The 14,068-nt window shown below is 29.5% G+C and overlaps 1 long non-coding RNA gene across 1 annotated transcript; it reads left to right on the top strand.

Moving 5' to 3' along the window:
- Positions 1 to 5,481: 5,481 nt before the first annotated feature.
- Positions 5,482 to 13,251, top strand: LOC145270048 (uncharacterized). The gene is made up of 3 exons (XR_013865295.1): positions 5,482 to 5,592; positions 7,696 to 7,930; positions 11,659 to 13,251. It is a non-coding gene; the product is annotated as an uncharacterized LOC145270048 (long non-coding RNA).
- Positions 13,252 to 14,068: the final 817 nt, after the last annotated feature.

Below are 14,068 nucleotides of genomic sequence, written 5' to 3'. Positions count from 1 at the left end.
TAATTTTTTATTTTTATAAAGATGAAGTGTAGTATCACAAGATACAAATCTTTTTATAATTTTTATTTGTATAAAGATGAAGTGTAGTATCACAAGATACAAATCTTTTTATATTTTTTATTTTTATAAATATTGAAGTGTAGTATCACAAGATACAAATCTTTTTATAACTTTTATTTTTATAAAGATGAAGTGTAGTATCACAAGATACAAATCTTTTTATATTTTTTATTTGTATAAAGATGAAGTGTAGTATCACAAGATACAAATCTTTTTATATTTTTTATTTTTATAAAGATGAAGTGTAGTATCACAAGATACAAATCTTTTTATAATTTTTATTTTTATAAAGATGAAGTGTAGTATCACAAGATACAAATCTTTTTATAACTTTTATTTTTATAAAATGAAGTGTAGTATCACAAGATACAAATCTTTTTATAATTTTTATTTGTATAAAGATGTAGTGTAGTATCACAAGATGCAAATCTTTTTATATTTTTTATTTGTATAAAGATGAAGTGTAGTATCACAAGATACAAATCTTTTTATAATTTTTATTTTTATAAAGATGAAGTGTAGTATCACAAGATACAAATCTTTTTATATTTTTTATTTTTATAAAGATGAAGTGTAGTATCACAAGATACAAATCTTTTTATAATGTTTACTTTTCTAAAGATGAAGTGTAGTATCACAAGATACAAATCTTGTTATATTTTTATTTTTATAAAGATGAAGTGTAGTATCACAAGATACAAATCTTTTTATAACTTTTATTTTTATAAAGATGAAGTGTAGTATCACAAGATACAAATCTTTTTATATTTTTTATTTTTATAAAGATGAAGTGTAGTATCACAAGATACAAATCTTTTTATATTTTTTATTTGTATAAAGATGAAGTGTAGTATCACAAGATACAAATCTTTTTATAATTTTTATTTGTATAAAGATGAAGTGTAGTATCACAAGATACAAATCTTTTTATATTTTTTATTTTTATAAAGATGAAGTGTAGTATCACAAGATACAAATCTTTTTATAACTTTTATTTTTATAAAGATGAAGTGTAGTATCACAAGATACAAATCTTTTTATATTTTTTATTTTTATAAAGATGAAGTGTAGTATCACAAGATACAAATCTTTTTATAATTTTTATTTTTATAAAGATGAAGTGTAGTATCACAAGATACAAATCTTTTTATAACTTTTATTTTTATAAAGATGAAGTGTAGTATCACAAGATACAAATCTTTTTATATTTTTATTTTTATAAAGATGAAGTGTAGTATCACAAGATACAAATCTTTTTATAATTTTTATTTTTATAAAGATGAAGTGTAGTATCACAAGATACAAATCTTTTTATATTTTTATTTTTATTTAAAAAAAAACTTGATATTTACTTCTCCATAAAGGCAAATTAAATACAAATTAAAATTTCTAATGTTTTGTAATTAATATTTTTTTTTAAAATATTATAATAATAATTTTAAAAAATGAACTATTATTATTATTATTATTATTATTATTATTATTATTATTATTATTATTATTAAAGTTTTATAAATATATTTAAAAAACGCACTCAGAAAGACACCCATTTATGTAAATATATTTTGTTAAATTTAGATTCGTTTAGTTACTTACACTGAAAAGTTTTGTGTAAATAGAAAAATATTGTTTTTAAATCCTTAAAAGTTTTGTTAATATTTAATATTAAAGAAAATGTTTTGTAAATGTATATTTTTGGTTTTAAATCTTTAAAAGTTTTGTAAATACATTTTTTAAAAAACTTGCTCGCGAACATTCGAACATGTCTGCTATTTGACGTATTTACAAACAACTAACGGCAATGTCAAGGTCGAACAACCGGTGTCACTTGAAATGTTCGCCAATCTTTGTCTTCTGCTACGGGATATCTAATCTTTCATTGATCCTTTTTAAATAAAGCATCGTAATTTGTAACAATAAATAAAATAAAATAATTTTTACAGGAACATTATGGAAAAAGCCCCTAAAGTCCGTATTAATAGATTCTATATAACTCGAGGAAAAATTAATTTCTCGAACTACCGATATTACCATTGAATTAAGCATTGTATATTTAATATTTTTACCCCCCCCCCAAAAAAAAAATTATAATTGCAAGAAATATTTCTACTTTTAGGTTTCGCATAATTTTTATAAGCAAGATTTTAATAATTTCCTTGCTCGCAAGAATGTGAAACTTTCGGCATAACATTTTTTTTAATATTGAACAATAATTAAGAAAAAATAATTTAAAAACAGGAACATAGAAAAATAATTAAATTAAAAAATGGAAAAATTTATAAAAACGTTCAGAGTAGGAATGTACGGATGCACGTCTGGGGAAAATGAATTTAGGAAAACTCGTCTCGGGAAAACTCGTCTCGGGATAACTCGTCTCGGGAAAACTCGTCTCCGGAAAACTCGTCTCGGGAAAACTCGTTCCTTTCGCTAAGTAGGAAAACTGGTCCCTTATTGAATAAATATCGATTGAAAACACATTTTATGATCGTTCTTGAAGGAGATATTGCTTTTTAAAATAGAATATAGCCCCCCCATAATATTTAAAAAAAAATATTTTTATTTGTTTAATGTTTTTTTTTTTTTTTTAAATAAAATCGATTGTCCGTTTTCTACCTAACTGGCTAAGTTCTTAGTGGTTTCACTTATTTTAAAGCGTTTATTATGTTCATAAAAAGTTAATTACAAGTTTTTTGGTTATTATTTTAACGATGTTTTTTGGAGTCATAAAAACAATAATAAAAAACAAAACAAAAAAATTAAAAACTGGGACCGTTACTTTTTTGTTTTGGTTTTTTAATTATGATAGTTTTTGTTGTTATGTTTTCGTTTTCTCTCATACCAAATGCACTCATGCGTTATTTAAAATTATAATTCTATCAATTATCCACATTTCCTGTCGTCCTGTCAAATTTTGCAAAAATTAGCTAATAAATTAAAAGCGAAATATTTTTTTGGCGCGAGAGATGCCATATGTGCTCACAATCTCTCGTTAACTCATTTTTAATTTTTTAAATTTTTACTTAAAAATTCTAAAATCAATCATTCAGAGAAAAAGTAATCACTAAATAAATTTATTAGTCAATTTTATTGAAAACTGCGCTATCGTTTATCAAGAATCTTTTTAATTTCATTTTTTGTTGGTTGTTTTTCGTAGGAAGTTTATTCAGCTCGAAAAACATGCAGCGTTTACCGATGTATTGGAAAATTCAAAATGGCGGCCGACTCTCTCTTAAACACGGTAAGTTCGGGAAAAGGTGTTATAAATAATAAACTAGACAAAATACTGTTAGAAATTCGCTCAATATATATTACCGTGACATAGGTTGACATATATTCGGTGTTTTTTTTTTAATAGTATTTTGTCTAGTTTATTATTTATAACACCTTTTCCCGAATTTACCGTGTTTAAGAGAGAGTCGGCCGCCATTTTGAATTGTCCAATACATCGGTAAACACTGTATGTTTTTCGAGCTGAATAAACATGTTACATTGAATAAAAACACAAAAAATATATCCAGTTTGGTAGGAAAGTAACTTATCTTGCCTTTGATAACATTTATTTGTTATATATTTGTTGTTTTTTTGATAACTTTTTCGAATCTATGTGTACAGTAATACAAACCCTAAAATTTATTATTTTCTTTTTAAAACCAAATCTCCCTCAGTAATTTCTTTAATTTTCTATTTTTTAGCGATTATCAAGACTCTTAAGATGTGATATATCGGACATTATTTCTCGTTCTCACGTAACACTCGACATGTTTTTTTGCTTGTTTTCTGTGTTTTTTTTTCTTTACCGAATAAACGATTCCAAATAAATTAAACAACACACAACAATAACATAGTCGGTGAAGTAGAAAAATCGATTTTACCCTTTTATAACAACAGTAAAAAAGTAAATTATTTTATATTAGTATAAAAAATATGCGGTCTCGTTTTTGAACATAATAAACGCTTTAAAATAAGTGAAACCACTAAGAACTTAGCCAGTTAGGTAGAAAACGGACACTTAGAAAATCGATTAAAAAAACATTAAACAAGTAAAATTTTTTTTTTTTTTAAATATTATGGGGGGGGGGCTATAGTCTATTTTAAAAAAAAATATATCTCCTTCAAGAACGATCATAAAATGTGTTTTCAATCGATATTTATTCAATAAGGGACCAGTTTTCCTACCTAGCGAAAGGGGACGAGTTTTCCGGAGACGAGTTTTCCGGAGACGAGTTTTCCCGGGACGAGTTTTCCGGGCACCGGGGAAAATATCACACCCTTCCTCCCTTTTAATTACATGACGTCGTTTGCATAGTCTTTCGACTGCCTGGCACTTTGGGCCTTCGTACATTCCGTGTTTACAAAATTTTAGTTTGTTGCGTTTTGCGAACGTCAATCCGTTTTGGGGCTAATGAATTTTTGTTTTTTTTTATTATTTAATTCAATATCTTGGGACTTTACTAATTATCTTTGAAATAGACCCAGAAAACTAATATTGATCTAAAAAAAAAAAAGTAGTTGGACACCTACAAAAAAAAAAATTACGATAAATCGTCTTTCTATTTTTGTCCGCCCATTTTTGCCCATACCTAATATATATATAAAAAATATATATATAATAATTTAAATCCAAATTCATTTAGAAAAATAACTAAAAAAAATTGGTATTATTTTTTAATAATGATTAATTTTTTAAAATTATTTATTTAGACAAATACGGATGCGTTGTTTGATTGTGCAAAACTCTAGCTTGGGGCGAGGGAGCTAATTTTTTTTTTTTTTTTTTTTTGCACAAACAAGGTATATATATATATATATATATATATATATATATATATATATATATATATATATATATATATATATATTAATTTAATAACTTAAGACTTTACTTTATTAATTATCTTTGAAATAGTCATAGAAAGCTAATATTTATCTTTCAAGGGATTCTTAAAAAGAATTTCTTTAACTTATAAATTTAACTGAAATTGTCAGTTTCGTTTGTCAGTTTCTGACGACGCCGTAAATACATTTTTCAGAATAACTTTTCCAATATCTCCATTTTTAATATTTGATAAACTGCACAAGCACCAGATTAACTTTAGGCTTTAATCTTTCAAACACAATTAAAAAATAATCAGGAAACAAATAGTAAATAAATAAATAAATAAATAAATAAATAAAAATACGAAAAGGCTGCTTAAAAAAACTATCAATTCCCGCCCCCCCACTAAATTGTACGTGCAACGAATTAAACAATTAATAAAGATGAAACTTGTAATCTGTTCTCTCTCATGTAAATATTAAAATGTTAAATAAAATAATACTAATTTTATACTAATTTTATTTTAAATAGATCGGTTCTATTTCGAAATGATTTCTTTTTTTTATTTTCCTCTTCAATTTTGTTTTCTGCGAACTTGCTCTTCCGTTCGTCATCTTGAATGTTAAGTTGAGCTTGTAAAGTCCATCACATTTGAAAAATCTTTTCATTTATAAAAGCAGATAAAGTTAATCCAAAACAGATTATAAAACAAAAACGTAAGTATTACTACATGAATTTAGTTTCGATTTTTGCACATTTGCAGAATACGTTAAAAATGTAAGGGAGATAACTACATTTACTAAGCGAATAATCCTAATGAAAATGTTGATTTATTGTTGAAAATTTTCATTGGCGATTGTTTTTTCTTTTCAATATTGACTTAAATGTAAAAAGAAAAAAATAATTTTATACATTTTAAATATTTTTAACTAATGTTGTTTCTTCGTTCACCAAAGAAAAAAAAAAGCTATAAATCTTAAATGGTTTTCATTGTTTAATGGTTTTTGTTTTTATGGGTTTTTTTTAATTTTCTTAGTGGATTATTATCCCTAATCTATTATTTTATTTTCAATACTTGAACATAAAAAAAAAAAATTAATGGTCTAGAATCTGACGTAAAGCAATAAAAAAAAAACTCTAAAAAAAATCTTTACAATGAAAACTTTTTTAGTTTTTCAGGTGTGCTTGAAACAAATATATATTTCAAAAGTGGCGCAAGGAATTAGATTTCTAAAAGTGGGAATCACTTTTTTTAAATAAATTTATTTATTTATTAATTTTATGTAAAATGAGCGGTACTAGTGCACTTATTGATCTATGCTGAAATAATAATCTTATTTTTAGAAAGCCATTCTGAACATGGGGAGAGGGTTTTTTTGTACCTGTTCTGTACTTAAACTTACAATTAAATAAAATAAAAAAAGATATCATAAAACTTTAATTAAACTTGAAAATATTATTCTTAAAATAGCACGGATCAATAAGTGCACTAGCACCAAATGAGCACTCACATTCAGGCCACACGGTGATAATGTGGGGGGGGGGGAGCCTGAAAGCCGTTTTGGTAAATTGTCACTTACTTTTGACCTTAACAATCAGATGACGATTTCTATAGTTTTTTGTATGCTGAAAATGAATATCCCATTAAACTTGCAGAAATGGTCACCACTGATAACATAAGGACTGACAAATATCTGTTTTCTATTCTTTAATGTCTTAGGGCTTTATTGAAAGATGAAATTAGAAAAAAAATTATCTCCATTCACTAGTTTGCCATAAAGTGGGTGCTCATTTTACGTTAAATTCATAATAAAAAGTGATACCCCACTTTTAAAAAAAATTACATTTTTCAAATCTATTTCAAAACTATTTCTCTGTGCCACTGTTAAAGCATATATTCGTTTTCAGCACTCCCCAAAACTTATAAAAATGGTAATCATAAAAGTTGTTTATGGGAGGAGGGAGGTTGAAAGATTCTAGACATTGACCAGAACAACTTCTTTATTGTTTACAATGAAAACAGTTATGAATATTAAATTATTTTCACTGGTCTAAAGTAAAAAAAACAAAATGGTCGACGCATGTATGAAAGTGATATGCTCCTGTGTACTTGTCACTAATCTACCAGATTATCAAAAAAATTTCAATATTTACAATTTTTAAGTTGTGCTTTGTTTCTAATACAACATTCTAGTAAATCGATCATCCATTTTGAAAACATCGACTTTTTAGCCAATTTTGCGAATTTAGCCATTTTTAGCCTTTTTTATATTTAGTCGTTTTCTCCTTTCTTTAATTAACTGTTTGTATTCTCGTCTAGTGGTTTCAATATGAGGGATCGATGTATTAGAAACTTTACACACGTAAATGTACCAAAGAGTTTTTCTGTTAATTTATTTGGAAATGCAGTTATCAAATTTTCTGTTCGTTTGTTTAAAGAATGCTGATAATTAAAGAAACGTATGTTGTATTTTTAATTTTTCTCAAAAATACATTCAATAAACCTTACAAACAACTTTGACTAAATAAAAAAATAATCATGATTTTTAAACAAATTACAATATTAAGGTTCTGATTTTTTTAGATGAGGAATAATTGTTTGTATTATTTAAATTATTAAGACTACTGTTCTCATCTTGAGTGTTATTTATTGTGCAAACATTGTAAAAATAACATTTAAGATGAGAACAATAGTCCAAATAATCCAAACGATACAAACAAATCACAACATTTTTTTATTATTTTAATTGGAATTCATTGGGATGAGCAGTATTTATTAATTTTATTTATTGCGGACAATTATCGCTATCTTTTATTAGTTGTTTCAGGACGTTTCGGCCAAGTATTCCTCTGGCCTTTGTCAGTTAGTAACCGCGACGGATAGAAACTGAATCTCCTGACTGCATTCACTGCAATTACTGGCTTCGGTAGTTGTTGTCGTCTCACCACGTTTTGGGCTGGCCGGCTTTGGGTAGGATTGAAACGCTGTCTTCAGACAATCATCACCTGGAACTGTAGAGATTCAACTGCTCCACTTCAGCAAAATCTCTTGAGGTATTTTTATTCCCTTCAATTTTTTTTCTCTTTTGTTCATCATTCATGGTAATCTCGATAATGTTACCAGTCACACTACACTTAGTTATTTTGCAGCTCCTTCTCAAGTATATATGCAGATGCTGGTGTTTTAATGTAATTCTTATTGCTAACTGAATTTTCTGTGCTAACTGAACTATTGATGAAATATAGACATAATCTTCCAGAGCGATATACTCATTGAATATTCTTATTACTCCTAAATCAAAGTACATCCTAATCAATTTTTCTTAAGTTGTGGTTTAGTATGACACTTGTGTTGAGATGCTCTGGAAGAAAGAAGTCCTTGTGGATAGACTGACTTCCTATCCCTAATCTTAATCGAACAAACCCTTCTACAATTAATATGGACATCATTAGCTGTTCTTAAACTAAGGTTTTTATCACAATTAGGTTTCTGTCTGATGGCTTTAAAAAATTTTATTACTGACACCTCTGCTCCCCTATCCAACAGAGTGCTATAATTCTCTCCCTGAATTCTTATTGAAAAGGAATTTGATGTGCCCATATTACCAACTATGTGCATTGATGCCCTTGTTCCATTTATAAGGCATCACAGGAATGGAGTGCTCACGTTTCCTTGGATATGCTTCCTGCAGAATCTCTGTATATGGCCCACCTCACCACAATAACTAATATCTAGTTATCTACCTGCCTATTTACTTCTCTTTACTTCATGTACTAGTCCCTTACTTTCTAATTGGTTTCCTCTTTTACGTCTGTCTCCGTATTTTGAGGACTGACTGGGCCCATAGCCTCAACTAGAATCCACTGCCTCATGTGACAAACCTCTATGGGATTTTTTTCATACTCCTGCCTTATGTCGAGCCAGATCTTCCATTTAACTTTTGCTAGGGCCTTCTGATATATTTCCTCATCTACTACTCCGGTCACCCTGAAATACCACTAGACATCATTAATCCACCTCCTTTTTTCCACTGTCTCTTATTTTCCTAAAACGAGATTTCCCTCTTATTTATTTTTATTGTTATTGACACCACTGCCTTTTTTCAATAGTGAAGTCAATCCCTGCACAAAATTTGAAAATAGATACTCCTCCATTATAACAACATTGCCACCGACGAAAGAACAAAATAATAATACCACTCCAAATCAAACTCTTGTGTCTTTTATTTTCCATGTTATGCTACATGGGGTTTACATCATTAAGACTCTAATAACACTCTATATATCTTTAAATATGTAGCCAGTATCAACACTTCAATCCTCACAATCTATATAATGTAAAGAAAATAACAGTCTGTTTCCGAAAACACCGAGCAAAATCAATACATACTAATAACAATATAATAACAATACATATTAAAATGAGGTGGAAAGTTTAAGAAAAACCCTTCATCAGAGAGCAAGACACAAGATGTTTCCAGATAGTCAAATTGCTTCTGAAAACTGCCTTTATGTTATAGAGACCACAGTTTGTATACCATATAAGAATGAATTGACAAAAAATATTGAAATAATCTGTAATCTATAAAACGTCATAGTATTCAAGTGTGGTACGACTCCTCAGAAGCACGTTGTGTGTGTCAAGCGGTTTATTGGAAATTATACAAATGTGAGCCATGTCACTCACAGTAAGGTTAGCAAAACATTGGAGAGATTGAAAAACTAGTTATGACGGAATATATATGGATGTAAAAGGCAAAGCATCTACCCTTATGGGATGAAATAAAAATTATAAATGGAGAAGAACAATAAAGAGTAATCTGGCTTAAGGAAACCATATATATTCTGGGTGATGATCAATTACTAAGCCTAGTATAGTATTTAACACAATATGGGAACCATTAATAATAAAAAATATAGTAATAAGTAGTAAAAAGTTTCTATACATCCGTATATATAGTGACGCCAAAAAGAAAGTCCGCACTTGTATTTTTTTCAAAAACTGCAAAGTTAAGCTAAATTGCATGTAACTGTTTAAACCTTATACCTCACTTGAATCATCTTTTATTTCTCTATAATTTTACCTGTTCATATTCAACTTTTAATTGAAATATGCTAGTGTTCATATCAATTTAAAAAATAACAAAATCGAGAAGTCAAAAAACTCTGCAGCAAAAAATGAGCTTTAACTTAGCTTAAAATATCAACGTTTTAGGCATCTAAACATCTGTAATGGTAATTTTTGTCGTTTCAGATTATACAACGTTACATTTAATCCATATGCTTCGACTTTCTCTTTGTGATCTCCACCTTTTTGGTTTATCTAATAAAGTAATCGGCACTAATCCTACGTGCACAGTTGCAAGGTGGTAGAGGTTCAGTTTTAATGTGGGCGTTATTAGTGCCAATTGTCCAGGTCCTATATTTCGCTTTCAAGGTCGAATTAATTCGCCTAAGTACATTAATATGTTAACTGAGCATTTTCTACACTACTTTGGCCAGAATTTGAATGAAAATACCATCTTCATGAAGAATAATGCTTCATTCACACAACTGGCAATGTTAAGATGTTCCTTGAAGAGAATGATATTCCGTGTTTGGATTGACTGCAGAATCTCCAGACCTCAATCCTATCAAAAACGTATGGTATTACATCAAGCAACAGCGACACAATGATGAGATTTAAAATCTGAAAAAAAAAACTTTGTACAGAGTATTGCCACAGAATAATTCAAAGAAAACCCCCAAAATTGCAGACTGTCAATGCTATGCTACTAAATATTAACTAGTTCATTGTGTTTATGTTGTATTTGTGTTGGATTAATGTTCTAAAATTATATTAAAATACAATTTTCAATTGCACGGAGTTTCTTTTTACCTTCCTGATCAGAAGTTACTTTTTAAAATTGACATGAACACTAGAATATGTCAATTAGAAGTCAAATATGAAACATGTATGAAAAACACTCGTCTAGCTAAAATAACTATCAATAATTTCCCCAACTCTTTATCCGTGCTTAAACTTAAATGTACATTCCATGAACAAAGCTTCTTTCTTAGAACTGCAGGCCTGTGGTACTCTCTTTCATTTGCTTGCTTTCCAGTTGACTACAATTTAGTCGTCTTCAAGTCCAACATAAACAAATTCTTGTTGAACCGTCCCCTTAAGTAATTCAATTTACCAAATTTCCACTACTAACGATTAACATCCCATTGACTACTGCATACTCATTGACCCTTATACTCGAGTGGCCTCCGGGCTTTGATAAGTGTATGTAAAATAAAACAACAAAAAATTATAGAGGTATAAAAGGTGAATTAGAAGTTATATTTAATTTAGCTAAAATCTTTGGTTTTGAAAAATTACAAGTGCGGACTTTTTTGGTGTCACTCACTATATATATATATATATATATATATATAATGTGTGTATGTATAGGTGTAGTAAAAAATATTGATAACATTTGGAAACAAAATAGTTCCTAAATTATCTGCAAAAACCCATGGTCATATAGTCAGAGGACTTGGTGAAATCTTAAAATTTCAAATTAGATTTTTACGAAAGGAGAATCAAAATACGAGTAATCAATGTGAAAATTTTAGTTCAATATTTGACAATAGAAACAAGTTAATTTTGTTAACCAACCAGTATTGCATAAAACTATGCTCATTTTATTTTGAATTTAATTAATAAATGTTGTGGATATTTTTAATGAAAATAAACAATAAATTCAATTTTACCACATGAATTTTATTTTTTCATATTTATTGAATATTTCCAGAATTTGAAACAATGAAAAGAACTCCAGTAATAGATGCAGCACCTTTCTTCATTGTTAACTGAAAACATTTTAAAATAATTCTAAATTCCTTCATAGAAATTCTCCAAAGTTGAAACCTATCAGCTTATTATCATACACTCAATTCAATATACTTTTTGCGGATCAGATGCAATCAAACATGGGAGACAAACGACATTCTTGTGAAGTATGTGGGTCTTCTTTTGCATCAAAGTCATATTTGTTGATTCATATGAAGAAACATACAGGAGAGAAGTCACATTTATGCGAAGTATGTAGTTCTTCTTTTGCATGGAAGTCAGGCTTGTTAAGTCATATGAAAAAACATACAGGAGAGAAACCACATTCATGTGAAGTTTGTGGTTCTTCTTTTGCATGGAAGTCAAGTTTGTTAGATCATATGAAAACACACACGGGAGTGAAAGCACATTCATGTGAAGTATGTGGTTCTTCTTTTGCACAGAAGTCAAATATGTTGGCTCATATGAAAAGACATACTGGAGACAAACCACATTCTTGTGAAGTATGTGGTTCTTCTTTTGCACAGAAATCAACTTTGTTAAATCATATAAAAGCACATATGGGAGAGAAACCACATTCTTGTGAAGTATGTGGTTCTTCTTTTGTACATAAGTCAAATTTGTTGTCTCATATGAAAACACATACGGGGGACAAGCCACATTCCTGTGAAGTATGTGGTTTTTCTTTTGCCTATAAGTCACGTTTGTTGATCCATATGAAAACACATACAGGAGAGAAACCACATTCTTGTGAAGTATGTAGTTCTTCTTTTGCACAAAAGTCTACTTTGTTTCAGCATATTAAAACACATACGGGAGAGAAACCACATTCATGTGAAGTATGTGATTCTGCTTTTACACAGAAGTCAAGTTTGTTAACTCATATGAAAACACATACGGGAGAGAAACCACATTCTTGTAAAGTATGTGGTTCTTCTTTTGCACAGAAGTCAAATTTGTCGACTCATATAAAAACACATACGGGAGAGAAACCACATGTTTGCGGAATATGTGGTTCTTCTTTTGCACAGAAGTCAAATTTGTCGACTCATATGAAAAGACATACAGGAAAGAAACTTAAGTTGAAGTAAGTGTCCCTAATGTTCCTGGCCTTAACAGAGCAGATAGGGAGAAAATGAAAAAAAAAAAAAAAGAGAAAGAAACTTAAGTTGAAGTAAGCGTCTCTAATGTTCCTGGCCTTAACAGAGCAGATAGGGAGAAAATAACAAAATACCAAGAACTTATGTACAATATGAGAAGAAACTGGACTCTTAAGAAGGTATCAATCATACCAGTCGTTATAAGAGTTAAACCACATTCTTGTTAAGTATGTGGTTTGGCTCTTGCACAGAAATCGAATCGGTTGAGTCATAAAAACACATGTGGGAGACTAACTACATTCTTCTTATGTGTTTCTTCTTTTGAACAGAAGTCAGATGCATTGCGTCATATCTTCGGGAAACAATATCTGATGATCTTCCAATATCCATACCACAAAACGGTATACCAGCATCACGAAACAGGAGCCAGCTTGACAGCTTCTATCAAAAAACCGGCCAACCGTTTTTGTCAAGACTGTTTTTGTCAAGTTCAAAAGCGAGCCATATTTATGAAAGGGAAAAACCAAATTCCTGTGAAGTCTGTGGTTCTTTGCATAGAAGGAACCTTTATTGCTTCATATGCAAAAACATACGGAAGAAAAAAGGTCATTAAAGAACATTCAAATATCTTTGTATTTCATATAGAGTTAAAAAGGGATCCATATACTTAGCAGACCAACTGCAAAAGAGATTCAAACAATTCCAATGTCATATAGAGTTCAAAAGCGAGCCATATGTAGGGAGCCCCTTGATTTCTGAGAACATTGACTAAAGAATGTCACACAAAAAGACAAAAGTTTATGAAATATATTAACTTTAATCCACATTTGTCATCAATTGAAATGAATGGCTCTTGTCTTCAGGAGGCCTCAAGTTTTGACAAGCTTCTGGGCTTGACAATTACTCCTGATCTTAAATGGAACACGTAAATCAAATCTGTTGCCAAGGCCGCTGGAAAAATGGTGGGATCTTTCTATCGATCCAGTAGATATCTCACTGCTGATGCTATTCTCTACCTATATAAGAGCCAGGTACGTCCAAGGATGGAATACTGTTGCCACATCTGGGCAGGAGCTGCTAGAAAGGACTTGTCCTGCCTTGATAGAGTTCAAAATAGACTTCGTAGCCTCGTAGGAGATGTCCTTTTCTCCTCCTTACAACCTCTATCTCACAGAAGAGATGTTGCGAGTTTGTCTCTGATGTATCGTTATTTTCATGGAAAGTGTTCAACTGAGCTTCAATCTATGGTCCCCCCTCGCCAAACTTTCACAA

Source organism: Euprymna scolopes, chromosome 46 (assembly GCF_053919585.1).
Source record: "Euprymna scolopes isolate OS-2025 chromosome 46, ASM5391958v1, whole genome shotgun sequence".
NCBI classification, from domain to species: Eukaryota; Metazoa; Mollusca; class Cephalopoda; order Sepiida; family Sepiolidae; genus Euprymna; species Euprymna scolopes.
The sequence above is the reverse complement of the archived record's forward strand: the minus strand, read 5'-3'. Positions and strand labels throughout refer to the sequence as shown.